This window comes from Anas platyrhynchos, chromosome 7 (assembly GCF_047663525.1).
Source record: "Anas platyrhynchos isolate ZD024472 breed Pekin duck chromosome 7, IASCAAS_PekinDuck_T2T, whole genome shotgun sequence".
Classification (NCBI taxonomy): domain Eukaryota; kingdom Metazoa; phylum Chordata; class Aves; order Anseriformes; family Anatidae; genus Anas; species Anas platyrhynchos.
This window is the reverse complement of record NC_092593.1, coordinates 33581884-33608765: the sequence shown is the minus strand read 5'-3', so window position 1 is coordinate 33608765 and position 26882 is coordinate 33581884. Positions and strand designations below refer to the sequence as shown.

The window sequence follows — 26882 nt, the reverse complement described above, 5'->3', positions numbered from 1 at the left end:
TGATCCACAGAAGAGGGTGAGCTCTATCACAGCCCTCTATGAATTGCCTTAATTCTTCAGTGCTTTTAGGGCTGCAGGACACAGACTCCTGTGCCCGCTCCAGCCCTGGCGTGAAGGTATGCAGCTTTGTCTCTTCCAAAACTGCCTGAGGACTTCTAGCAGCAAACAGGCCACGTTTGTAGCCTGTGTGAATAAACAGCCCCTCGTTCCCTCTGCACGTGCCTCCCCTCACTCAACAAATAACAGCAGTGTTTTATTCATAAAAAGGGGAAAAGAAATATGAAACCCCAACCCCAAGATGAACTATGTTGCCCTGTATTGTAGTGTTAACTTGATTAGGCTATTTTTTTTCAGCTGATAATTTAAGCTCTAGGCGTGGAAAATGTAGTAACATTTACATGTTTGAACATAAGAAGATGAGCATATTAAGTAAAAAGCCTTATCAAAATTCCACATTAATAAAACAAGCTATCAGTGCATGAGAGAGTTGAAGGGCTTCCATGCGCAAGCATGCAAGCGTAGTAACAGACTCCTTCTGAGGTTTTAATTCTCAGTAGATACTGTTAGAAAAAATCAGACTTTCCATTAGAACAGGAAATTAAATCTCAAAAATAGGATACCCCTTATGTTCTAACCATTTGAATATTTAGTAATTTATACATCCTTTTCACTTCAAAATGCAACTTTTCTGTATAATTTTCTACAGATGCAATGTGCAAAGAGATTTCACCACTTCAACCTTAATGTGTGTTCTGTTCATCTCTAGGTAGGCAGTGGCTGTTTATTTTCTTATTGCATTAGCAGGCCTAGCAAGGCTGAATGGGGCAGTAGTTTTATTCCCACAGCTTTCATGCTAGATAAAGAAGGCAGTGCTTATACTAGTGAGAAGCTAGAGACGACTAAGGAAATAATCCAAGCTCATAAAATTGCATTCGATGCTTCCTGGCAATCATAATTCCCTGCTATAACTAGAAAATGTTAAGAGCAACAAACCTTATTTTCTAGAGAGCCACCTTCTTTTCCTTTCGTGTGGAGTTGGGAATTTAACAGCTGAACTGTTCCTCTCTACCCCAGAACACGGGTTAAAGCAGTGAAAAATGGCTTAGGTGAGGAACTTCCACCATCTGCATTCTGCCAGGATCGGTACACCCCTCACTTCCTTTCGAATACATTTACACAACCTCCTGCGAGATGTCCCTAACATGACAAGCCTGACATCTGCTTTTTCCTCTTCAGCAGAGGCAAGCAGCCCCGTAACCAAGATGTCACAAAGCCTCAAGAGTGGAGAGAAAAAGTAGCTGGGTTAGGTAAATGACAGGGGGAAAAGGAGGCTCTGCACAGAACTGCATCCTCAGGAGGGGACCTCTGCTGTGCATTTTGCACTGCCGCGTGTGTCTGGGGACCCTCTGCTTTCAATCACAGCACTGAGAAATGAGGATCCAGATGCCCCCTGGAGTGGAGTCTCTACTGTAATTCTTCTCTCCTTGTGTCCCCACGAGCAGGTGCCAGCAGTATTTAGTACTCTGCTTGCTTTCAAATCATTCTAGCTCTGATGTAAAAACTGGCTTTTGACATCTAAAGCATTTAGCAAATGAGAATGTAGCTCCCTAAAGGTAACTAATCCATCATAATTCACGTGGGAACCTGGTTCCCTTGCACAAAAAGACCAAAGATAGCAAAGGTCTACAAAGGCAGAGCTGCCCTGGTGACAGTCCTCCCACTGTGGCTAAATCCTTGCTTAAAGCTTTCCCGTGGTAACCTGAGGCAGTCGTTTACAGACAGGTAATATCTCCAACTAATCTTTAAAAGGCAGATGTTATCAAATGGGAGACAGGCTGAAAACAGAGGTCTTTTAAACGGAAATTTTGCCCTATGAGCTAATGATACAATTGAGTTTCCTTTCCAAGTCAGAAGCAACTTGAACACAGTCTGCTGCAAAGCCAGGGATACAGATGTAATATTTTCAGTAGATGCTTTTGGTTTGCTTAGAGGTTGGTAACATGTTTTAAAGAGCTATTCACCTTACCTTTTTTTTTTTTTTTAACTCGTTGGCTCAGGTGGGCACTGGGACCCTGGAGCTCTGTCACTGGGAGAAACATCTCAGCCAAAACGAGGCAGGAACCATGCCTTCACGGTCACCTTAGCCTAGGTGCTTCCAAGGGGAAAGGTGGCAAAAACTGCTCAACCGGTTGTGGCACATGCCCAGAGACTGAGAACATGCCACTGGGGAAAGTGCACAAAAGCACCACAGAATGCTTTCCGTCGCTTCGTAATTCTGGGTTCTGCTTGTAGCGCTTCCGATCACGAATAAATAAGAGTTGGCTTCGACTTGACTGCTCTGTTCACTTAGCTAATGCTGTGACATTGGCACCGAGGCTTGGGTCATACTGTGTTTTTGAGAGATTAAATGTTTCCTTCTCTGCTCTGAAGGGAAGCCAAGCACCTAAGCTGCCAACAATTACAGCTCGATAAACTGGCAGAGGAGACGCAGGACTTTGTTATTATAGCTATATAGCCTAAAGAAAAGGACGTATATTGACATGGTCCCTTTTAGACTGTGGTATTTCTCAGCTGCTATTTCAAATGAATCGTTTTAAAAAGGTCTACAGACAATGTCTTCCCTCCTCCTTTTAGCAGGCAGGCAAAAATCCTGTGTATTTCACATAGTAGACCTTCATATAGACATTCATAATTCAGTGTGTCAAAGCTTTACTATAAAGCTCATCGTTTGTGAGGTTATGTAAAAATCTCCTTTGTAAAAAATCTTTCCCCACTATCTCTTAGTGGGATGATGCTTTTTGATCTCTGCATGAATATTTCTAATAAAGATACGTGTGTGTATCTTAACATCTCTAACATAAATTATAAGAATCTTCCCTGTCTTAAAACGTCTAGTGTCAACACTGTTGCTGAATATTTAATGTAAAGTATAATGTAATTTGACTAGATAATTATCTGGTGGAAAGTGGTGAATGCCACGTTGTTTTTTCTGTGTTTATTTTTCATCATCTTTGATGACTTGTTTAAAGGAGAGCTGCAGCTGAATGACTAACTTCCAAGATTCACCTTCTCTCTCTGCAGCCTGCTGCTGAAAAGAGGCTGCTGAAGTACTGCATTGGAGCTAGAGGCACTGATTTCTCCACAGCACATGGAATATTCTGAGCCTTTCTCTGGTCAGTTTTATCACCCTGAACTCCAGGATCATTTGTAGACAGCATGAAGCCTATTTATTGTGCATGGTGTCTTTCCACTGAGACCTCTCTTCCATGACACTCATCACAGGGCTTATTTCCCACAAAAATATAAGCTGTCCTTTCCTTTTTTTTTTAATAGCATAAGCTCAAAATAAGCTGAGCTTGTGGGGGGAGCTCCTCTGGGGTCTTTGTATGGCTGTGTGGGCCTCCAAAGGGAGGCACTGAAGAGGACAGCAGGGAAAGGCACTGCTGTGGCCCTGGGTGCTGGGTATGCAGGTACACTGTCCTTGACAGTCTTCACTCCTGACAGTCTGGAAGAATGACTGCCTGCAGCAAATGTTTCCTCTGGAAGCATCTCCTCCGGATGGATATACATCACTGACGGTGAGCAGCCAGAGGGGATCATGATGGCTTTGTCCTCTTGGCATGATTCTGCTCCCTTTCCATGCCACTGATTTATAGATGAAACGCTAGAACAGGGAAGTGGCAGTGGTGGGAAGTTCTCCCAGATAACTTGAGGAGGGCCAAGGAAAAAGGACTGGAAGGGAATGTCTGCAGCCTTAATTTACTCAGATCTTTACAGGGAGAAAAAGCACGATGTATAAATACATTTTAAAAAATTCTGCACAGAATAATTTGGCACCCTCAAGTCCCTTTATTGACCTTGACGTGGGAATGAAACACAACAGAAGCGGTAGTTGTTGAGGGATTGCCATCTTGAGATGGCAGTCAAAGGAATAGCTGTGGCAGTGAGGCCTGTGCTTTCCTCAGCCTGTGCCCTGACCGCCCTGTCGAAGAGAGCAGAGGCCCAAATTACAGAGCTGAAATGTCGCAGATCGCCTGCTCGGGTCTGTGAAGAAAGAGTGCTCAGCGCTTCTGAAAATGATGCTTGAAATGATGCATGATTCATGGTACCTGGAATTAGTGAAGCTTTGGAAAAAATAGACAGGGGACTTGCTCAGAGTGCTGCAGCGGAATTAGACAGAACTGAAGTCACAGTTTAAGGGTTTTGCACTGTTGTACGGGCTGAAATTAGTACATATTCTGGGCACCCAGATGTAAAGAATAGGCATATTTATCTTTAATGGAACAAAATACACTACCTGTTTCAGAACCTTTCCACAGATTAATACTTATAGTGGGAATTGCTGGTTAAGGCTCTGTCAGACTGGCTTTTGCACATTCATTAACGATAGAAAAACAACAAAGAAAGCTGATTTGTTTAGGAAATGGAAAAGCTAATAGAGCCCTATTCCACTCTTTGATCTCCAGCAAAGGGAACGGAAAGCAGGGGGCACTGACTGCAAGGTGAGGTGATGGTGTCTCGTACATTCACCAGAGGAGCAGGGCTGCTTTGAGGGGCATCCTAAGGGGCAGAGGAGGAGGTGCAACGAGTTTGGGAAGCGGGTGAGTGATGAGGGGGTACCTTGTGCCGCCGAGCTCCGTGCAGGGGGCGGCTGGGGGCTCTGCCACCACACGGTCTGCCAGCCAGCGCTGCGGGTGCTGAGGCACATCTCCGTACCCCTCTCACCGAGCCGCCTCCGGGAAGGGAAGGAAGGGAAGAGAAAGCTGCTGGAGCATCACTGCGAGCCCCCGAGGTGCGGGACCTTCGGGGCCATCTCGTCCCGCGGCGGGGGCGCTGCCTCAGGGGCGGCCCCGCCATTTCGCGCAGCGCCCGGGCCCCTCCGCAATGCAGGGGCCGCTGCGGGCGGCGGGCGAGGGGCGGGGCGGGGCGGGCAGCGAGGGGCCGGCCCCGCCGCCACCACCACCACCACCTCCAGCACCTCCAGCACCACCTCCGCCACCGCCGGGGGGCCCTGAGGGAGCGGGGCCGGGGCCGGGAACGGGGCTGGGGCAGGGGCCGGGGCGGAGCGGGGGGCGGGCCGCGGGGCTTCGCGGCCCGGCGACAGCCCCGAGAGCGGCGGGGCGGGCTGAGGCGGCGGCGCCTCCTCTCTCAGCCCCTCGGCGTCCCAGTGCCGGCGGCCGCTGTGGCGCTCAGGTAAGGGGCCGTTGGGGACCGTTGGGGACCGTTAGGGGCCGTTGGGGACCGTTGGGGGCGCGGGGCAGGCGCTGACAGGACGCGGAGTTGGCGCCCCCGCAGCCCCGCTTGAGGGAAGCGGGGGGTGCCCGCTGCCCCTAATGCGCCTTTTAACCCTCGTAGGAGGGTTGCCCGCAGGGTTTCGAGCATCTCCAGAGCGAAAAAGCCGGGGAAGGACGGAGCCTGGCGTCCCCTCCCGCCCGCGCTAAGCCCCTCTGAGGGGATCTGCGAGGCTGAACAAAGGAGGCTGAGACAAGGAGGGGGGGAGCGAGGTGTGTGTGTGTGGGGAGGGGGCGATTTCCCCTTGCAATTTGCACCGGGGAAGCAAATAGACAGAAGAATAATTCCCTGCGTTGACTGGCTCTGCCACAGAGAGGAGGCAGCCGTGTGTTGGGGGGGGGGGTGACCGCGAACAAAGCCTTTTTCTGTGAGGAAAAAACGCTGCGGAGCGCGCCCCGCTCGAGGTGCCGCAGGTACGGGGAGTGTACGCGGGGTGTGCTCCGCAAATAAAGCCTGCTCGCCCCAATTTGTCGCCTATCGTGTCTGAGACGCTAATTGCCACCTGCCGCTTGGATAAGACGTGCTTTGTGAAGCAGCTTTGGGAAAGAAGGGGGTGTGCCGCATGCCGGCAGAGCTGCTTTTGGGGTTTGAGATACGGACGTAACGCATTTCCCTATGCTAAGCTGCAACTTTCAGGTTTCCTCTGAATAAAGATATTCTCGGCGTTTCATGTAGGCTTCTTCCTGATATAAAATAGCAGGCTTTCACACAGGAGTGGTCATTAACATAAAACCCTGCATTAGAAGGCGAGGTATACATGCATATTCTGTAAGCCTTACTTATTCCAGGCTTCTGTCAGCCCTTTCCGCGATCCGTCGAGCCTTTGTGGCTGCGTCAAGGAACCTTTCTCCGTCCTTTCTCAAATAAATCGTTTGCTGTCCAGCATCTGTGCTGCTCCCGGTGCAGCAAACCTGCCCCTTTTGTTTTGACAGGTTCCTCCTCCCAAGGGCGAAGCGCCTATCCTTTCTGTTCTGCCTCTCCCCCTTCCTCCGCAAACCTTTGTTTTCTCCTTGTGAAAGAGCCCGTTTCTTTCCACCCGTGCTGGTTTAGACTTGCGGGGATGTCTAGACGTAAGATGTCAGAGCCGATGCACCCAAGAAGAGGTTCAGCTGCAGGATGTATTTGTTTTCTATAGCTTCTCTCCCTTCCCACCCTGCTGGATGACGTGATTACAGCATCTCAGCCCTTGCTGAGAAGCGAGGGAGAATGTGCTGAGAGAGCATTACCTAGTGAAATTGCCCCTGCCATTACTTCACAGATCATGAAGGAGTGAATCACTAACAAAGAGAACGGGCATCTCCCCTGTGTGTGGCAGAAACTCCCTTCAGTTAGCGCAGAGGCAGTCCTGTTCAGTCTGGATAGGTGTCTATTTCTGCTGTGAATGTTTCCAAAACATAAGACGTATGGCAAACCTCAAACTCGCCACTGTAGCACCTAGGTTTAGGAACCGCCGACTTCCTCACTGCACATTTTATTTCTCCTGTTTGCAAAACGATGCGCTTGGCAGTGGGCAGGACCCCAAACTAGATGCGGTACCAAGTCTCACGGCACTCAGGCCCCAACCCTGTGGAGCTTTCAGATGAGCTACACCAGCACACTGCACCCCTTTGGCTCAGTGAGAGCATCCACAGAGCACAAATAAAGCACACAAGCGAGCCCTCATGCAGCAGGGCTCCGGGAAGAAAGGTGATTTCAGCAGTCAGGTGCAGTAGTGCAAGTTCCTTCTTTTCATCTCCTTTTGTACCAAGGGACAGGGTTTGGTTAGCAGCACTTTGCACTTTGTTGCACCCATATTGCAGCTTGCCTTTGGTGTTTGAGAGAAGCCAGAGGGCTGGCACTTCGGATGCGGAGGGCAGTTCATTGAGCCTATAACACAGTTTGTTACGTAAAGCAGCATCTGAACCCTGGATTTAGGGATCTGATGTAATTTTTATGGCATGTTATGTCAGTGCCCGCTTAGCTGAGCTCTTTAAATATATTCTGACAATAACAAAAATAGTCGTCATTTAGTGACTGACCCCTGAGGTCTGGTGCCTGGGCATGAGTGATCACAGTAGTCCCTAAATTAATTGCTGCAGTCTGGGTTAAGAATTCCCTTTATGCTCGTCATTTTTTCGGAAGTGTGCCTTCCTTTCAGCCTGCGTCATGCTGCTTTCTGTATTAGTGTTTGCTAAGCCATATACCTGGCTTCATGAGAGGAAACGTTTGCTCTGCGTACTGACACCAAAGCTGTTCCTGGCCCCGTTCTTGGTGAGCAGTTGGCTGAGCTGTGGAAAGTGCTAGAAATGTCTAAACACAGAAATGGATGGGTGAGGCCCACTGCACGCTCTGCTGGACTGTTTCAGCAGTCACCCTCACATGTGGCATTTCACATACATATGTTAGTGATGGGTTTGTTTTTTTTTTTAAAGGAGTGAGAAGGAGAAGTCAAAAAGACTTGTGAGGACTGTATGATAATGGCTTTCAAAAAGCTGCCTTTTTATTGCTACAAGCTCTGCAAACTTGGAAGGTCCTGAGAGAACTTGTACTGCAGCTGCAGCATCTGTCAGATCTGCAATCTGATATGCCGCGATAAGACAAGTGGCAGCTAGCTTCAGGGAGGAAAAACTAAAAGGAAAGCTCTGATAGCAGTACTGCTGTATAACCTGTGGGATGCTCCAACATCCTGAGTACAGACCTCTTTTTCCCTACAGTACCAGGTACTGGCAGTGACAGAAATTTGGATAACTGTAATATGCTGGGGCCTCGGGACTAGGTGACTTCCCAAGGTACCTCCTGAACCGAATTAGCTGGCGAGCTGGGTGTTGCATTTGTGTGCTGCTTTAAACTCCATGTGTGTACTTGATTAGGGAATAAAATGATGTGTGTGTTCATATGTACAATTGTTCCCTAGGACTCCAAGATGCTTGCTTTGGTCCATCTGGATTTATTCAGTTGTTTAAACATATCCTTAAGTGCTCTTGAAAGTGAGCCGTAAGCATGCTTTGAAGTAAAGCATGTTTTTAGCTGTTCTGCTGAAAAGAGAGAGTCTAAATTCAGGGTACATGGGCTCAGTTGTGGAAAACCCCTGGTGATGTTTGGTGGTGCTGAGGACCTCTGGAGATAGCACAGAAGTGAGCAATGTTCCTTGAAATGACTGGATTGCTTATCCTTCCCCAAACACATGCTGAGGGACAGTATAGGTTTCCTTTTCTTTTTGCTTCATGTATGGGTGTGCTTATTAACAGTGCTTCTGTAGTGTATTTTAGCACCTAAGAAAACAAACAAATGAAAAAAAAAAAAAAAAAGACTGATTTCCACAGGGTGGAGCTGATTTAGAGGGACACTGATGGAAACAAAGGTGGTTTCTTAAGCCATCTGCCTTAGCAGAGGAAAAAGCTTTTCTTTCGGGGGTAGATTTAATCACTGGTTATGCCGCTAAGCTGTAGGAGAGTGTTTCAGAAGGACATTCAATGTGGCATTTGTAATTGCTTTCTAGGTGTTAGAAGAAGCCTGATGCATCCAGGGGGTTAATTTGGGTTGCTGTGGCCACATGGGTTAACAGTGCTAGCTGCTAAGCAGATTTGAGGTCTTGATTGACCCATTTTACTTTAATTGTTTGCCGCTTTATTAGGGAGAAAGATGAGCTAATGCAGTTGCTCCTTATGGTTTTACACTCACCAGTGTTTTTCCCTACAGCAGATGAAACTTAGCTTTGCTCTTTTGTCTTGATTGGGGAGGTGGGGCCTGTCACAATCATTCAAAATGCTAACGAGGCAGCAGTGCCAGTGTGGGTGTTTGTATGCAATATCCAGTGTCTTTGTTAGGGGGCTAATTCAAAAGGAGTTGTGGTGAAAATAGGAGACTTTGGCAACCTCGGTAATGTAAAGATTTACCAAATCTTTGTTTCCTCTAATCAGTGAGGCAGGTCAGCACTGGTCGAGTCATGACCAAAATTATGGTACATGGTTTCTCTTCTAACGCTTCAAAACATGTTGGTTTTCTAATTTTCTGTGGTGTAGTATTTGTTTATTTTAGCACATGATGTCTGTCTTCCAGACAAAATACGCATGTGTATTTGTATGAGGAAGACGCTGACCCTGTTATTACCAGGGGTGTCAGGTAGAGAAAATCAGTCTAACTGCATTGACTTCATTGAACCCGCACCTGACTTGCACCATCTGGAAAGAGCTAATTCCCTTTTCAGCTCTGTCTCCTTGTTACTGAAAATGTGGGATACTCCTCCACTCGAGGGGAATGATCTGTTTATACCTGGGAATTCGTGGGTTGTGGATCTGTAGGTTGAATTCAGCTCTTCTGGTGAATTCTCCTTCATTTGCAATTGATGCTTCTGGATGCAGGGAGCTGAGGAATATTCCTTGCCTCCTGTTGGTCGAGGCCCACTGGGAAGAATTAGGAGGAGATTCCTGATAGCAGCACTGCCTTGCTCTAATGCAGTTAGATCTCAGCAGCTTCCAGTGAGTTGAGTCTATGAAAACTTGCTAGTCTGTTGGTAAAACATGTCATTGCTACCCCTGAGGGAGGTTTAAATCAAATTTCCAGTATCTATTTGCAAAATTAGCTGTATTTAATGCGTACGCAACCTCTGGATAAACAATATTAAAAAAAAACAACAACACAGTAGGCCAATCATGTCAGCTAACTTGGCAGCATTTAATTACAAGACCTATTGATTCAATCAGCCCTATGTTTTCACTTTATTTTCTGGACAGAATGATAGGAGCTGGTTTCTGGTTTAAAACTAGAGGCTGTCAGCTCTGTTTTGAGGACCATGCATTATCTGGTAGAGCGGCCGCCTCACCCCCTGAAACTTGCCTCTTTTCCTGAGCTTCTGATCTCGGGTGCAGTTTGGATGAACAAGGTGATAAAACGCCACAAAACATGAACGTAGGGCAGGGATATTACAGAAGCTCAGAGCAGAGGTAGCTTTGTGCTTTGAAACTTCTGGCCCCAGGCCAAACTTGATCCTGAGATGAACAGCAGAAGTGCTGAAGACCTTCAGAAGTGACCTGGGTGCTGTACGGCTAGGCCAGAAACCCAGACCTGCTGCCTGGGAGAGCAGATCTGTGTTGCTTGGCCTCCTCCCTGCACAACTCAACTGCAGCCTTGTCCAGGCTGTGTCCGAAGGAAGCCCAGCTGCCTTTGAGGTGGAGCTCAGTCTCTTTTTTTCCTCCCCTCAGGTTCTGTGGAAGCTATTTGCGATCAGTTGCTAAGCCCATGCAGGCAATTGCAAGGTGCTGTGCCTTGAGAGTAAGTGCCCCCATAACCTCGGGGAGGCTCAACCTGACTCACTTGTCCCCTGGCTGACTGGGGGACAAAGAGAACCCCCAGCCTCCAAAAGCCCCTGCCCCGTTCTTTCATCTGCTTCCACGTGATCAGGTAAGATGTGTTTGGGTACCCGCTCCTGCTCTGGCCATGTGGGATCACTCAGAAAGCAGGGCTGCTCCCTTTGTTTGAGCTACTGGGACTGGAGCTTGATCAACAGCAGCTGTACATGTGCAGTCATCGTGCCTCTCACTGAGGGATCCCTGTTTGCCGGGGCCTGGCATGCTTTTCAGGTGTCTCAGGCTGCTGCTCAGGGGTTGTATCGCAGGGTGTGGTGGGCAGGCTGCTGCTGCTCCTGTTTGCAGCAAGTCTGTGTTCACACAGTTAGGCATTTGCCTGCTTCGCTTGAGTCATGCTGAGCTCAATACCAGCTTTTATTTCCCCCAGCAATTAGAAATCATTCAAGAAGGCTGAGGAAAACATCCAGGGGCTTCGAGAGCAGAGGCACAGGTGTGTAGCTGAAAGGTTTGTGAGGGAACGGGGTAGTACAGCTCGCTCCTTAAGGGCTGCTCAGTAATTCACATCCCACCCTGCGTGGGGTGGACCAGAGCTGAAGCTGGGTGTGCCAGTCCCGTGCTGCTTCCTGGCCCCCCCAGTTACCCTGCTGTCCCTTCCCTGCACCTGTATTCCCAAACCCGTGGAAGACAGCCACGAGACTAGGAGGGAGGGTTATTTTCCAGCTGAATGGACAGAAGCAGAAGGTGTAACTGCTCGCAGGTGCGGAGAGAGATTTCTGCATGGATTGAGTAAGCTCCTCCAGGCTTGGATCAGAGCTGCTCTGAGTTTGCAGTGGTACGAGGAGAGCAGAGTTTGGCCCTCAGGATGCTCTCCCAGGCTGTCAGGGTGTTCAGGATATGCTGGGGAGCTGGGCTCTGCCTGCCGGGGAGTCCAGAACAGGCCTGGTGGAGAGGCTTGGCGTGTCAGGAAGGAAAGTGACAAGCTAGGTGTTTTTGTCCCTAGCGCCTCCCCCTTCTTTCTCCTGTGATTGATTAGATGCCCCATTAAAAAAATTTCCTCTGGGAAAATGATGGAGAAACACATAAACCAGGAGGAAGGAAACGGAATATTTCTTCTGGTTTGGAGAGAGAAAATATACATATTTTGTGGAATGGTAAAGGGAAAGTTGGCAGACACACACGAGAGTAATTAAAAAAAAAAAAAAAAGGGAAGAAGAAAACCAAACAACCCTCTTTCTGTGGGGGGGAGCAGTTAATAACATGATTCATTCCAAAGAGCGAGGGATGGAGCAGGGTAAATAAGGGCTTTCAGGCCGTGGTGTTCCGCAAAGTGAAGCTTTTCAGGGTACAGAGAGCTGCTTGTGTTTTTGAATCAGACGTAGCAAAATATTGAATGTAAGCATTTCATGTTCCCCAGTGCTATCTGTTAGAGCAGCTAATAAATCTATGGCTGAGATGCTGAGTGCAAGGCATTTGATAATGTGACAATATCTATAATTTAACAGGCTGCCAGAATTAGCAGCAGTGATTTATAGCTAATATTTACAATCCTTCAGTTAGATCACTTAAATGGCATGCTACTAGTGTCGCTTAAAATGGTGTCAGTACTTGCATTGCAACATGTAAACTAAAAAAATATTAAAAGTGTATTTCAGTGTGAAGAATCAAGAACTTCTTTTAATGGAATGCATGGGGGAAAAAAATACCTGCAATCAAGCTGCATTTGCTTGCAGTTACCTCTAGTACAACGCTATTTCTGTTGGTGTGAAAGCTGGTTTCAGGCAGGTTTTTTGTCATCCGATGTTAGCAGTAAGTGGAATTAATAATATGTTGCAGAGCTTTAATGTATTAATGGCTGCCATCACCCTCGAGTTAAGAGCACACCTGATCACCTTTACGGCAGCTCTATTACACTGATCCTGCACGTGCCTGGGTGGCTGCGTGTGTTTGTTTGGATGTCTGGGGTTTTGATCCGCGTGTGACCTGGCTGGAGGGGCCAGCCCTGCCTGGGATTATCGCTGGCAGGAGGCAGGCAGGCTGCTCTGCTCACCCACCTCTGCAGCCCTCCTGTCTGTTTTGCCCTCTTCTGGGTGAGGGATGACTCGTGCAGGTGCCACCCGTGTTGCTTTTCAGCTCTCTGGTTTGGCTGGACTAAGTCATTTTGGAATCCCAGATTGGGAACTCAAATTAAGGCACTGCCAGCCAAGGAGCGCCTGCGGGAGCGATGCTGTGCCCAAAGCCTGGGGAGGTCGGCAGCCCCGAACTGAGTCAGTGCTAGCCAAGGGGCTGAGCGCGGTGTTCCCAGGTCTGTGCACTGCCTGCTGGCGAGGTATCAGTCTGCTCCTAACTTTTGGAGTATGTTGGTTCCAGGGCTGCTTAGGTCAGTCACAAAATCTTGCTGTGAAATCTTGCTGTGAACTTGACCCTGCTTGTTGCCCTGTAGCACCAGTGGATGCGTACGCTACTGACGAGAGAGTGGCCTTTGTAACTTACTGCTGCAAGAGGCTGACAGCAGCACTTTGCTTGGCGTGGAGTGAGTACCTTCCTGTTTTGACAGGTCGATTTGATTTGCTAATCCTGAGCCAGCAGATAGAAATACTGATGACTGTGACAGGACCGATGCTTCTTTTTTGGGTGGGGTCGCACCTTCTGTTTGCTTCAGGTGCTGGGACAGCATCGTGGTGGTGGTAGTACTTAGAGTAAGTTACTTGTTTACACTTCGAATTAAGTGTTTTAGGACTAAATTTGTTTTACAGTCTATTACAAGCAGGCAGAGGGAATAAGAATTTGGGAAATAATATTGGGCAAACCCAATGGTTTCCATACCTCAGGGTATGGAGCTACAGTTAGTGCAGAGCTGGTGTGATGGGTCATTTGTCCGAAATACCTTCCTGGTCAGCACCAGGCGATGGGTTTGCCCCTCTTGCCCTGCCATTCTCACATGAATTTCAGTTTTGAAGTTCCAGTCTTTTGAGGGAGATCTGAGACTTTTTTGTTTCTAATTTGTTTTATATCTCACAGCAAGATTTTTCTGAAGAGGATGGGGTTTTCTTTTGCATTTTAAGCTAGTGCAAGATCAGCATCGGTGGCATTGCCTACCCAGTGTGTGATGGGTAAGTGATCTGCTGGTGTCCTGGAGTGGGCAGGAGGATTTTATGATGCACTTGTGCTTCCAGTGGAGCCACCACTTTAGATAAATACCAAACCATGGCATGCATCGTGTAGTCACCTGTCTGTGCTTCCCTTGGAGAACTGCTACTTGAGATGCAGTGTGGTTTTTCTCTCTCTCGTCTGGCAGTGTTTTGGCAGTTTTGCCTCACGTGCCTAAGGGAGAGGAAAGGTGAGTGAAATACTAGCTTTCTTCTGGCGGGGGAGTGATCTATGCGTGTATTTAAAAGGCAAAAAGCGAGGTCTGATGCATACATTACATTTTTCTTTGAAAAACTTGGTGTGGAGACTAGTTTCAGCTGTAGCTGTTGGGTTTATTTTCAGAGTTGATGCAACAGTAGGAACAGAATTTGCCTGTCCAGGACTTCTGGACAGACTTGTACAATAGATACAAAGAAGCAGCTGTCTCCACATGCTCCCTTCTTCTCCCCATCCAAACACGATCCAAATACAGCTTTCTTTTGGTCTCTGTTCCCCTCGCGTGTTTGCAGTTGGAAAGCCTGGCATACCTACTGCCTGCTCCGCTGCCCTTACCTGCCGGCAAGGCATGATCTTGATGGAAGCGTCGTCCTCCTGCATTAGTAAACAAGCCCTGCCCCACGCTGTGTCACCAGGCAGATGAGTAGCTCCCCGAAGAATGTCTTGAGGCTTGCGAAAATAATTTTTATACAGAAAGTTTCTGCTATAAAAGAGATTAAAATATGCAAATAGTCAAATGACCGAGCAAGTGTGCCTCCAGACTAAAGGTGCTGTGTCTGTAGTCATTTGTTAATATTGCCCTTTCCATGCTGGATTTGCTTCACAGCTGAGTTTGAAAATGCTTCAAAACTGGCAGTGGAGCTGAGCTATTTCCCCCTGTAGTGCAGCTCTGGCTGCCTTTAAGTGTGTCTGTCTCTCCGATTGTTGCTTTTCAGTTCAGTCGCTCAGTTTACATTGAAACAGCTCTGGGCAGAGCTCCGCATAAATAAGCCCATGATTAAAAAAAGTGGGTTCACTTCCCAAGTAAGTAGATGAAACTATGGAAGAAGAACCTGTGATATTCCCCCACTGGACTCTGTTTTGAGATGTGGCGTTGCTCCTCCAGTAACTGCTGTTTTTTTTATATCCTGAGGACAGCTGGAGCATCGAGGCTGACTCTCTAGAGCTCCCCAGCCCTGCGTCCCTTTCTGTGTGCTGGAAGCAGTCTGCAGGCCTTTTCTCTTTGCTGTAGCAAAACTCAGGAGATGCTCTGTGCCCCCCAAACATCAGCGCAGCAGCAGGGTCCCCTCTGGCCTGTCAGCCAGTGGGAACCAGGGGCAGCCTGGGACGAGGTCTCTTGGCAGTCCGGGCTTATCTCAGCTGAGCCTTGGGGGTCCTGCCCTGCCTGCTCCCACGGCACCTGGTCCTCGCCTGACCCTGTGGGAAGGCAGCTGGGGAAGTGGAGCCAGGGCAGCCCCAGCACTGTGCAAAAAGGGCTCGCTCCCTGCCAGCCCTCTGCTCAAAAATGCTGCAGGGCCCTGGCGTTTGTGTCCGGGAGCTGGAAGGCTTTGCTTGTCTGAAAGACAGGGACTTCAGGGAAGTGGATGCCCCTTTTTGAAAGTTAAAGCCGGGATCTACCCTCCCTGCATAGGCTGTTTTGCTCCTTGAAAGATGTCAAACTACACCGGCTGACAAGCTTGTCCGGTGCTTTTTCAATCACCTCTTTACATGAATAGTTCTGTTAGTTCTCAAACACTGCCCCATTTTTTTAATTAATTTTTTTTTTGGTTTTAAGTGAAGGGCGGAAGATGCGGGGCTACCCTGGAAATGTACTTGGCTCCCTTCCTGCTGACGGGCAGAAATTCACTCGGTGCCGTCTTTTGCTGGTAGTCACAGGGAGGCATGTGTGGTAAAAAGCAGCCCTTCCAGGCTTTCTGCTGCAGGCAGAAAAGCAACCTGCTTGCAAGAAAGCCCTTGCTTGTGTCTTTAATGGAGGAGTGTCCCGAGGTGGAAATTGCCTGCCTTAGAATTAGAGGAGGGATGTATGCTGCAAGGAAAAGCTAAGCCAGGAAACACCTGGCAGCCAGATGGCCCCTAGCGCGCTGCGTCGTGCCCACACCTTCATTAGGGATTACCCTGGCTGTCTCCGGGTAATAGATTTAGAGGTTTGGGGTCACTGAGAATTAGAAAATTGTGGCCAGTTGCAATTAAACCGAAGTTATTTTTAGAGGACAAAGAGCCGAGCTGGGAGCTGACTTAGAGCTACTTGAAATGTTCGGGCTTGTGTGGTGTTCTGCAGGTGCCCGACAAAAGAGCCCACGAGAGCTTTGGTGGGGCACAAAGCAGCCCGGGGTGGTGGCAGGTGGGCTGGGAACAGCGATGTGGAGCTGGTATTATTCTGCTGCCCCGGGGCAGCTGGCTTTGGGGCTTTCTGAATAGTTCCATGAGCAGCACAGAAGGGCTGCAGGCTGCTCAGGCCATTAGAGGGGCAGGACTGTGTGTTTTGCTCTGTGATTTACAGAAGCCTCCCTCGGTGTCTTACACTCCTGTTTGGTCTGTATTGTGTTTTGTATTTCCCCTTCGGCGTGCCTGAAATTCGGAAGGGGCAAACTCGTGTAGTTTTGTTTCAGCTGTGCTAACACACCTCTCCTGTGCTCTCCTCCAGCCCCCGTACGTGCCTGCCCACGCGGGCAGGTAGAAGAGGCACAGCAGGACTGGGATGTGTGGGTGGGTTTTGGCTGCCTCACTGCAGTGCTGGAAGATGGGAGCTGCTTCTGGGACTCTATGGCCCTCGTCTTCGGGCTCTGGCTGGGGCTGATGGAGCCCTTCCCTGTGTGGAAAGAGCTCTAGGTAGGTCGTGGGCACAAGAAGCCAGGCACAAACTTTGGTAGTCCTGTGTCTGTGCAAGATGTCATTGCCTTCCTTACAGACGCTTTGGAGCATCTGCAGGAAGCTCGAGTGTGTTGTTCATTGCTTCCGTTCTCGTGCCGCCGATGGAGTAACAAGAGTATTGCTGGCATTTGTCCATTGTATTCCCTGAGCATCTTCTTTGCAGACAATAGATCTTGTCTCTTCCATTTTAAAACTTGCTCAGCACAACTCGAAAGCATTTACCATTCAAATACCACTTTAGTTAGCTGTTGCTGCTTATATTGCAGCGTGTTGTGAATTTCCTGCAGTGAGTTCTGAGTGATGTGACTCAAAATCCACGTTTTGAATATAATTTCAGTTCTCAGGTTTCTACCAGTGGGGTTGGTGCTGCAGCTGAGATCGCTGTTAAAGACAAGGTAACTTGCATTACGCAATGGAAGTGTTGAGTATATTTTTTTAAAGATGAGCCAGTAACACCCTACCACATGATACGGTGCGGCCACGTGAATATGGAACAACTCTGTCATGAAAGGGTGGATCAAGTCGTCCAGTAAGTCTTTTCTTTTTCTAATCTCTGTGAATCTGGAAGACTGTATGGCATTTCTTATTTTAGCCATGGGACAGGAAAAATAAATCTCAGTTCTTGAAAGCTACTGCCCCAGGTTAGACAATCTTTACATTAACAGTTTGTTATCTAGAGAGGTTCGAATATCCTTTTTTTTTTTTTGGTTTGTTTGTTTGTTTTTTGTGGATTGATTCTGTCTTCAACCTGTATAAAGTCCCACAGCAGCATCTTGGAAAGAAGAACAGGGAGAATGTGCCCAGAGGATTTACTGTGCTGCTGTTGTTTTTTTTCCAGAGAGGAGCGCAGCTGTTTTGAAGCTGAAATAAAAATGTAAATTATGAGAGAGGCATAATTAGGGCACTTCCTTGAGACAGTGTCTCATGCAGGCAGCTTCAGCCCTTGGAGGGTGTGTGTTTTTTAATAGCAAAGAGATGGTGGAGCAGTAATGAAGGAGGAGGCGAGGAGCAGCTGCATGCTGTGATGGTGCTCTCTGGCTCGGGGAAGTTGTGACAAAGAGCAGAGAGCTTGTGCTTTTACCCCACCAGATCTGCTGGTAATATGAGTAAACCTGGTGAAAACTTTGAATGTGAATTACTGCTCCACTAACGCTGATACTAACAACAAGCAGAGGCTGCTGGTATGCATCCTGTGCCATGCAGCTTGTATGGGATTTGTGGAATCAAAATGGGGACTTGAAAGAGCAAACCTCAAGCTAGTCCTCTAAGGGGCATACTTTGCAGAGACATAGGAAGCAGAAAACCAGGCACAATAATGTGGTTTTGGTCAGGGGGGTTTGAGCTAATTGTGGGGCAGGAAGCCTGAGCATGTACACGTATGAAGTGGTGGGGAGAGTGGGAGCTGAGCTGTGGCTGGAACGGGCCTGGAGGAGCAGGCTGGGATTGTTCCCAGCTGGAAGCTGTCTGCAGTGTTTGTCACTTTTCTCTATTAGGTTTTTGGCACCTGCTTTCACACTGTCGGGAGTGCTGCACGTCTGTGTAGAGGTGCTTAAAGCTCTGTGTGTGTCTGACAACTTTGGGATATCAGCCTGATAGGTGTGCAGCTCCCTTTCCGTGTTTCTGTACATTTTCCCCCCTGTAAGTTCTGTGATGTAATTATATATGGGATGTTAATGGTAGAATAGTTTCAAGACTCCAAACTTGTACCCATTAGTAGTAGTAACTCAAGTTTTTGTAATAGTACTTTGCCTAGGGTATGCGGTGAAGTATTTTACCTTATTGAGGTAAGTTTGAAATAGACATTCCTGATCTAAAGAGATCTTAAATGGTCTGAGTCTTGTTGCTAGGGCCAGCCTACGGTTTCAAAATGGAGAGAGACCCCTTTCAGCCTGGCTTCTTAACAGTGCTGTGAAGTGGTGGTGTGTTTGATGTAAAAATGTTCTTGTACACCAATGTTTAACTTTGAAGGCTAAGAGGCATGGATAATGTTAGAGCAGTATTTTAAAACAGCATTTTTTTTTTCACGTTATCTAGCTTAACACATCAAACTGCTTTAAACACTGAAGAAGAAAATAAAGCAGATTTTTTTTTTCATTCTAAAAAGGCTGTTGTTTAATTTTGGTTTTGCCATTTAGATTTCTATGGTGACAATTGGTAAAGCCGTGCTGCTTGTCAGATGGAGAAGTGCATGTTCGTAAAATGTCATGTAAGATAACTGGAAAATGCCTGGCTGGGCTAATGCTGTCACTTATTGATAAATACGTCATTTATTTAAGCAAATAGCCTTGATACTTTCTGTGATCTGCTGGAGTCATATAAAGGTCTACTTTAAATCTTGTATATTCAGGATTTCTTTTTTTTATTATTTTGGGGATGAGACTGGTATATAGGGAACTTTCCACAAGAGCCTAATCCTGAATCTGACAGAATTTTGTAGGAATGACTGCATTTCTGTCAAAGTTTTAAATTAACACCTGTCCCTTATTAGAGAATTATCCCTGTTCCCCAATGCCATCTGTTAGTTACCAAAAATTCTGCAGAAGGATTTTTTTTTTTTTTTCCTTCTAGAGTGCTGAGGGCGTCAGGATTTCTTACAGAGCTGAGCTGCGTCCCTCTGAAGTTCCCCACGGCTTTCCCGTGCTGCTCAGTGTAGGTGCCTTTTATTAATTCTCAGCGGACTTCCCATTTTACAGCCTCGTTCTTGCAAGCATGTGCCTACATAACCATGGGGCTGAATGGAGCTTGGTATCCACACACACTGGAGTTGAATACTTGGACAGTGCTAAATAGAAGTGCCAGCAATAGGGCCGTTACCGCCCATACGTGAGGGCTGTCACCTGGGCAGTTTCCAAGTGAAACACCTTTCACCTGCAGTCATCAGTGCTGCTTCAAGCAGTGTGCTGCTGAGGCATGTGCATGACTAACTGCGTCCCGCCTTCCCATGCTACGCCAATAGCTCTTCCACATCCAGAAGGACCATAAATAGGAAACTTTTCCTATGACAGTAATGACTCCTGGAATCACTTAGTGCTGTACCAAAGGGAATAAGTTGTTGGAGAGAAAATACTTGGGTAATCTGTTGAACGTGGTATGTAAAAATGTGTATGTAGTCTGTCCCGTGGAAAACTCTGAGATATAAAGGATAGCATCTGTGTTGAAATACGAACATTCATCTGGTAACCATCTTGATAACCCACTGACAAGAAAACAGCTGTTAACTCATCTCACTTGTTTCCTGTTTTGCCCCAAATTGCCATGCTGACACCTGGGTGACTGTAGTTATTGGTAATTACACCCCTTGCTCCTGTCCCTCAGTGGCATGGCAGCATTTTTGGTTCTACAAGCTGTAACTCTAAGGACCTTAGTAGGCAGAAAGAGGTTTTGTTTGTTGCTCCGAGAGGGAGAAGGCTCCATGGTCTGTTCCCTCTGCACTGGAGGAAGGGCTGCGGTTGTAAGGTGCTCGTCAAACACGTCACTCATCTGAAGGAAGGCAGCTGCTGTGGAGGACTTCAGCCCTGGCATTTTAGCATGAATCCAACTGGAGCGAAGGGCTAAAGGGTGGCAAAGCGATGATATGTGATCTGGGTTGTGTTAGATTCAGTGGAAAGAGCCGTGAATTGTTAAAGAGCATCTTGCATTGAAAAAGCTTCCGAGGGCAGGCTGTCTGTTGTGGAATAAGAATCCTCACCAATGGAATCTTTGACTCAGACATTTATTATCTGGGACCCTCAGAAGAAACCAAGTGTGCTTTACTTTTGGTTGGTAAAGTCAGTACTGCACCTATTTTTTAACCTGCTCATAGCTCTTGTTTGTTTCTCCACATACCCGGGGGAAGGACAATAAAGACTTGGATGAGGTTGTTAGGAATTTGCAGTTTTTCTTCGTCTTTACTATTTCCAATAGATTCAATGAATAAATTTGCTACCGTTTTCTAGAATGCCCTATGAGCAGCATATAGACCTTGCTAAAGATGTTGTCTTAATTGTTGATGTCTGGGATTTATGATGAGATTCCCAGTTGCTGCATGTAACTTGGGGCAGTGACTTTTGGGGAGGAGGAGGGAGGTCTCCCACCTGTTTGGGCCATGAATGTAAGTGCATATGTAAAGGTAAGCGTTTGTATTGCTTTCCTGTACACTGAAGTAGCAGGGAGAGATCAGCTTGTGCTAGTTGAGCCTAACCACATTGTTTTAGAGAGCTGATATTTCTAATTACTCTTGCTGTATGCAGTGTGCTGCGGACTTGATGGTACAACAGTTGGGACCAGACGGTAGAGTCTGGATAGCTTGTTATGAGTCTGATAGCTATTTTCCAGTAAAATAGCTAGCAGGCTTTATGGATCGTGATGTGTCAGTGGAGGGTCACCTGCTCAAATGCTGCCAAACCAGGCTGCTGTTTGGGTATAAGTGAAATCTGCCCCAATTACTTGTTGGCCATTAATTAATCTCCAGTTTACTGCATTAGAATTTAATTTTGGCATTTGCTTATGAAAGCCAAAATGAGTGTTTTTTTTTTTTTTTTTTTTTTTTGTTTTTTTTTTTTTTGTTTTTTTTGTTTACACTGGCTGTTTGAAGCCCTAGTCCTCTAGCAACAGCCAGGCTATCTGTGGCTAATCAATGTAGGCATGTGAGGTCCTGGTGACTTCACTAGGGGTGAGGAGGAGTCTGCTTGTAGGCTATGTTGCAGGATTAGCAACTAAAGCATGATTATGTGCTTAACAGCGTGATTATTCCCTTTGTTGCCCTTCGGACAGTGCATACCCTGCTGTGGCATTGTCCTGAGACCTTTCAGGCCTTTGGGGTAAAACTTACCTGTTCTTATGAACTTACCTGTTCCCACTCCCCTGCTCCTGGCCTCCTGCATTACTTCCGAGGCAGAAGGAGGCTGCCTTCTTCTGGGCAAATGGCACTTGGCATCTTCTCTGTCGTGCAGGGATCTCTGGGTCATCTTGTTGCCTTCTTTACAGTTTTTGAGCTGAGAAGTGTTGCTCTAAGCATAGGGTCTTAAAGCCCTAATGCTGTTCCCAGCGGCGCTGCCGATAGCACCGTGCGCTGCCCAGGTGACCGTACTGACCTCCTGATTCATAAACTTTCATCAATGCACATCAGAAACTTGAATCCCACGAGCCAGCTCCAATCAGCAGCTGAATTGGGGCCAGACTCATTAGGGGAACCAACAAGTCTCTCTTTGAGTGCAGGGCACACAGAGGAGAAAAGGGCAGGTCTTAAATCAGTGTATGGTTTGATTGTTTTTATTTTCCCAGAGGCCCTGCAGCAATGTAATGCAGGTTTTTCAGCGCTGACATCACAAAATGCTGGGACATGCTGCCAAGTTCATGTGGGTGGAGAAGAAAGGTGGTGTTCTCAATTCTTACAAACACTTGCACTTCTGTTCTCAAGGAAGAAAAAAGGAACAAACTTTCCTGATGATTCTCGGAGAATGTAAATGCCACATGAGCATGTTGGCTAAAGGCAGAAATGGCATTTCCTCTGACTTCACTGCTCAATTGTCTTGTCCTAGTTATGTAAGTTGTGTTCTGTCAACTGGAGCATGTGTATAGAAAACCAGTTGGAGAACTCGGCGAGTCATTTATCACCTCCTCACAGTTTCCAGCAGAATTACTCATACTCGTGGTTGCACTGAGAAGAGCGTTCAGGTATTCTGTGTCACAGGATTCAAGTTGCATCCCTTCACTGCTAAACTTAATATTTTTTGTTACGATCTCTTACATTTAGGCTGCAAAACTTGAAAATTAGCATGAGCATCTATCATTTTCTTTAAGAAAGCAATTCAAAAGCTTTTTGTAATCGCATCACTTCTTGATAGAGGGAGAATTGTTGGGCTAAAATCATTCTTGATGAAACTTCAGTTCTCTTAGTAGATGAGAAATTAATCTTCACACTTACGTTTACATCTGCTACAGACTGCGGCATGGGAGGGATGTTTGTCACCAGTTTACACGCATCATTTGCTTTAGAACAGTACGCTGACGAGCCTGATAGACTGTTTTCTTTATTGTAACCAAATCCGAAGGTGCTTTTCATTCAGACCTCCTTACGGAAATGAATTATGATGCTTATGTAAGCGATATGCAGGTGAGCTCCTTAAAAGAGCACGGACAGTCACTTTGTGACTACCTGAGAGCGCCCTGCACAGCCTGAAGGTGGAGACACTCCTCAGGGGCTACTCATTCAGGTAGGAGCACAGCAGAAGAGGTTTAGGGCTGTCTGGACTCTCAGGGCTGTCTGGCTTGCTCTCCTTTCGTCTGTCGTGAAGCACTTGCACTTTTGCTGCGCTGATACGAGATGGTCTTTTAAAGATGCTTTGTAGTTTTTCTTAATCTTGTTGTCAAGTGCACTCTGTAAAATGAGTGTTTGGCTGTTGCAGAGCTCTGAGCTGCTGCAGGGCTTGGGCAATGTTACATGAAGTAACGATGGCAAACGGAGTTCCTGGCAAGCAAAGAAAGGGGCTGAGGGAAGAAGAAAAACAAAAAACCTCTAGCCTGAAGTGGAAAAGAGGGCACGTTGTTTGCTAAATACGTGTGAATCTAGAAGGTTCTCTTGAAGTTGCATGGATCTGTTGCAGTGGGGAGATAAGTTGTGTAGTGGCTTCAGCAGAGTGGCATATGAACGGAAGGACATGTTTGGCTTTGCCTCTTTTTGCAGGCCCACCCTGAGTGTGCTCGCAGTTGGGAGCTGCTAGCCGTAGAGCTGTTCATCACAGCAACAAAACCAGCTTGTTCTGCTAATCACTGGCACCAGTACTGGACTGCTAAATCTTGTTTGCTGTAATTGGCCTAGTGGTGCTTTGGAGTCAGTGGGGCAAAAAACATGCTCAAGATTTGTCCTGGGATCTTCCTTGCAGGCCACAGGTCTTAGAACATGAACTCTCAAGTTCCTGTAGATGAAACAGCAGGGAGATTGGTCTCGGAGTCCCATGGGGATTGTGGAATGCCAAATGAACTCCTCGTAATTTACTTAATCCAAGTGTGTGTGTATTTTTTCAGAAGACATTCTCTAGTGAGAACACTTTGTGAAGCAGCTAGTGGAAGCGAGGTACAGCTGGGGCTCCCAGCTTCCTTCTGGGAGCGGCAAGCTCCTTCTGCAGGACGTGCGGATATGTAACAGCCTCGCAGCCGACCTCCTGCAGGGGCAGCTAGGCCAGAAATCTCAGCACTCAGTAGGGAGGGGAAAAAATGATTATCTTCAAATTCTCCCTGAAGTCCTGGCAGGCAATAACTTCTTAATATGACACAAATATGTCCGTGGGTCAGAATAACTGTGCTGATACAGTGCCTTGTAGAAAATGTGCTTTGCTCCCAGTTTCCAGCATTCTCCTTGCTCTTTCTCTATTTTATTTTTGTGTACACAGTCCCAGTAAATCACAAGGCAGCGTGCACACAGCTCCCCGGGGCTTGCTGCTGTGTGCTTGGCGTCCCCTTGCATGTAATGCCCAGGAGAAGGCTTCCCAGTTGAGGAGTTCCCTGCCCAGGTGGGTGGCTGCAGGGGGCTGCGTGGGGTGGACACCTGGCTAAATCCCTGCATCTCCAGCAGCCTCTGAGATGTCCTAGGGAACCCGAGGCCCTCTGCTGGAGGGGAAGCAGAGTACCTGCATGGTGGTACGGCTGTGGGTGGCACGAGACCAGAGGAGATGAAGGCCTTTAGGTCTTGAACAGGGGGTGACAGTGTGTCTCCAAAAACTGTCACCATTTCAGCTCATGAAAGAGGAAAAGAGCCCTAGTGGCCATAGGCACCTTCTTCATTTTAATAGGGAGAGCATGTGTGAGCTTTTTGCTCAATTAACTTTTCCTAATGCTCTGTAAATTTGCCTTCAGTGCATTTGCATTGTGTTCAGATTATCTAATCAGCTTCCAATGCCTCCTTTTATTTTCTCCCCCATTTCTCATCTGCACTATCATGATGCAAGTCAGTGCTCTACAGCAGTAGGTTTTGCGGTTTGAGGAGACAAGAGCTCTGTTTAGTGCAAGTTGATTTAGTGCCTAAAAATAGAAAAGCCCTGGCTTGTCTCCTGGATCAGGTGGTTATAGTGGTGAAAACCACCTGTCACGGGAGGTTTTTGTTTGCTCCTGGGGAAGTAAGCATTCTTCTGACAAAGGAGAGCATGCAACTTCAGGAAAATGGCAATTGGAGCTACGTTAGCATCTGATGTCGACTGAAAAATGTATTGAGTGTGCTTAGAAATTACAGAACATTCTGCAGTGAAGACTGACTATATCATGAAGACCTTCCGTATTTTTAGGGATTATAGGATAATAATAACTCGGCAGTTAAAATTATTTAGGGTTGGAAGCTGGCTTCAGATATATTCTCCTGAGAGTAGATTTCTTTAACTACCTCATAAAAAAAAAAAAGTTATATTTAGAGTGAGATTAAAAAAATTCCTAACAGTCTGTCATCTGGGGCTGGATCTCTGTGATGAGAACTGCGAACTTAAAAGGAGAAATGCAATTCTGTAGAAATCTTGCTTTTTGTGTAGAACTTCTTAAAGTTCATTGGTGATTTCTGGGGCTAGGGTTTTTTACGGTGTTGCAACTTGATGTACTTGCAAATAGTCCCGATGTGCACAGGGTTGAGCTGATATTGGGAGTGCTGGGAGGTGCCTGGGTGGGGGTAAGTCCTGCATGCACCCACCTGCCTCGCCAGGGACACATACACACTTCAGGCTCTGTCCCTGCATGCCACTGGCTTCTTAGTCACACAGGCACTCTGTGACCACGTCCGTTTGTGGATGCAGGTCCTGATCTGCACAGCAGAATCTTTCTGCTTCCACTCAAGTCCCTGGAAGAGGAGCAGTTTGCTGTGAGAAGCTGTGCCTTCACGGTGAGTCTGTGGGGGACAGCCCTCCCTTCTCCTGCGTCTCGAGGAGAAATGTCTGGCGCAAAACCGGAGTGATCTCCAAGAAGTCATTCCAGCCTGCTTTGCAGTAATTCTCTCTTTAAGTCCAAGTGTTTTGTTTGGCAAACCAGCGGTAGTGTCAGGCATGTTGAGTGCAGTTTCCTGAAGGAAAAACAAATGCCTCCCTTTAATATGGAGAGTTAATTGGTGGTTTTGTTTCGAAAAGAAATCATTACGTGCTTCTGAAAGCTGGATGGAAAGTCCTGGAAGCACAGGAGCTGCAGTAGTGAATGTGCAGCATGAGTGCAGCGTTGGAGATGCTGTCCTGCTGTGCACAGACGGGCCTGGAGATGCTGCCCTGGGATGTGGAGGTGCTGAAACAACTCCCTGTAAATAACACATCTTGGTGGTTCTTTTGCTGGTTGAATCATTCTGGCATTATTCATCTAGCCCCGAAGATGGAGATGTAACGTTTAAGGAATTAGCACGTTTTTTGATCAATAACTTAATAAATTACTGGGGAGCAAGTCACCCCTTTCCATGTGAGATACGTGACCATTCAGTCCTCGGCCCTTCCAGGGCCCTGCACTCACCAGGGTTATGAGTTTGAGGTGGCAGCCAAGGACAATCTCTGCTGACATAAACCAGTGGTGCGTCACAGCTTGAAGGGTCGTGTAGCTCCTGCTGGTAGGCTGGGGATGCGTGCTAGCCTCTGTCCCCTCTCGTGTTGCTAGGCCTTCTCTGCACTGAGACTTGACTTGCCCTTACACAGCAGATGCTTGCTGGCAGCAACTGAGTGCTTCGCCTTTTTTTAAGAGGACTGCAGTCACTTAAAAAGTGAGGGATCAGAAACAGTTGAAAAAGGTTCATCTTCCAGGCTTTTGGTTAGCTGAGAGCATCACGTGCCACTAGAGCATCCTCCGTAGCCACGTAAACACTGTTGCTGCACAGAGACTCACGTTGGTTTCCAGGACTTGGTGAGGGTTTTGCCTTTCACTTAGGCTCAACTTTGAGTTGCTTAGGGAAGTTCCATTAGGCTGTGTTTTTTTTTTTCTTGGTAGGAATTTCCAAAACAGGATATTCTGTTCCAGGAGCAGAGGTTTGCCAGAAACGATGCAGAACAGATACCCTAACTTACTTCACTGATTTTTGTGAACTTCACTCTTCTGTTTCTGTAAAAAGCAGAATTCTAGTGCTTTCCTATCTTATTTATGTGCATTGTTTTTAGCTGGAGCATACAACCCACCCTTCAGGCAGGTCATCTGTAGAATCACAGCTGAGTCTGGAAGCTCACATCTGGAATATTCTGTCCAATTTCAGGTTCCCCAGCATAGGAAGGACATCGATATGCACTGGAATGAGTCCAGTGGAGGGCTGCTAGGGTGATTAAGGAGATAATGAGGTACGAGGAGAGACATGCCTTTCTTCTGCCTCGA

The 26882-nt window shown here is 47.1% G+C and overlaps 1 protein-coding gene and 2 long non-coding RNA genes across 27 annotated transcripts in view; 1 reads left to right on the top strand and 2 right to left on the bottom strand.

Annotated features, from left to right (window-relative positions):
- The window catches only part of LOC140002879 (uncharacterized), a 54710-nt gene extending 49824 nt beyond the window's left edge, over nucleotides 1-4886 (bottom strand). For both annotated transcript variants that reach the window (XR_011810464.1, XR_011810463.1), the window contains exon 1: nucleotides 4621-4886. This is a non-coding gene — a long non-coding RNA (uncharacterized lncRNA). The remainder of the gene's footprint in view (nucleotides 1-4620) is intronic.
- A 166-nt stretch (nucleotides 4887-5052) lies between these two features.
- Nucleotides 5053-26882, top strand: part of MAP2 (microtubule associated protein 2) — a 174322-nt gene continuing 152492 nt past the window's right edge. For 8 of the 24 annotated variants that reach the window (XM_072040429.1, XM_072040433.1, XM_072040440.1 and 5 more), the window contains exon 1: nucleotides 5056-5193. The gene's annotated coding sequence lies outside the window, so the exon portion shown is untranslated. Of the gene's footprint in view, nucleotides 5194-26882 lie in introns of all 24 variants that reach the window. The other 16 variants (XM_038181829.2, XM_072040448.1, XM_027461374.3 and 13 more) reach the window with 4 other exon arrangements.
- LOC140002881 (uncharacterized) lies at nucleotides 12474-15038 on the bottom strand. Its single transcript, XR_011810466.1, has 3 exons — nucleotides 14774-15038; nucleotides 14277-14424; nucleotides 12474-13898 (listed from the first exon to the last, which is right to left on the bottom strand). It is a non-coding gene; the product is annotated as an uncharacterized lncRNA (long non-coding RNA).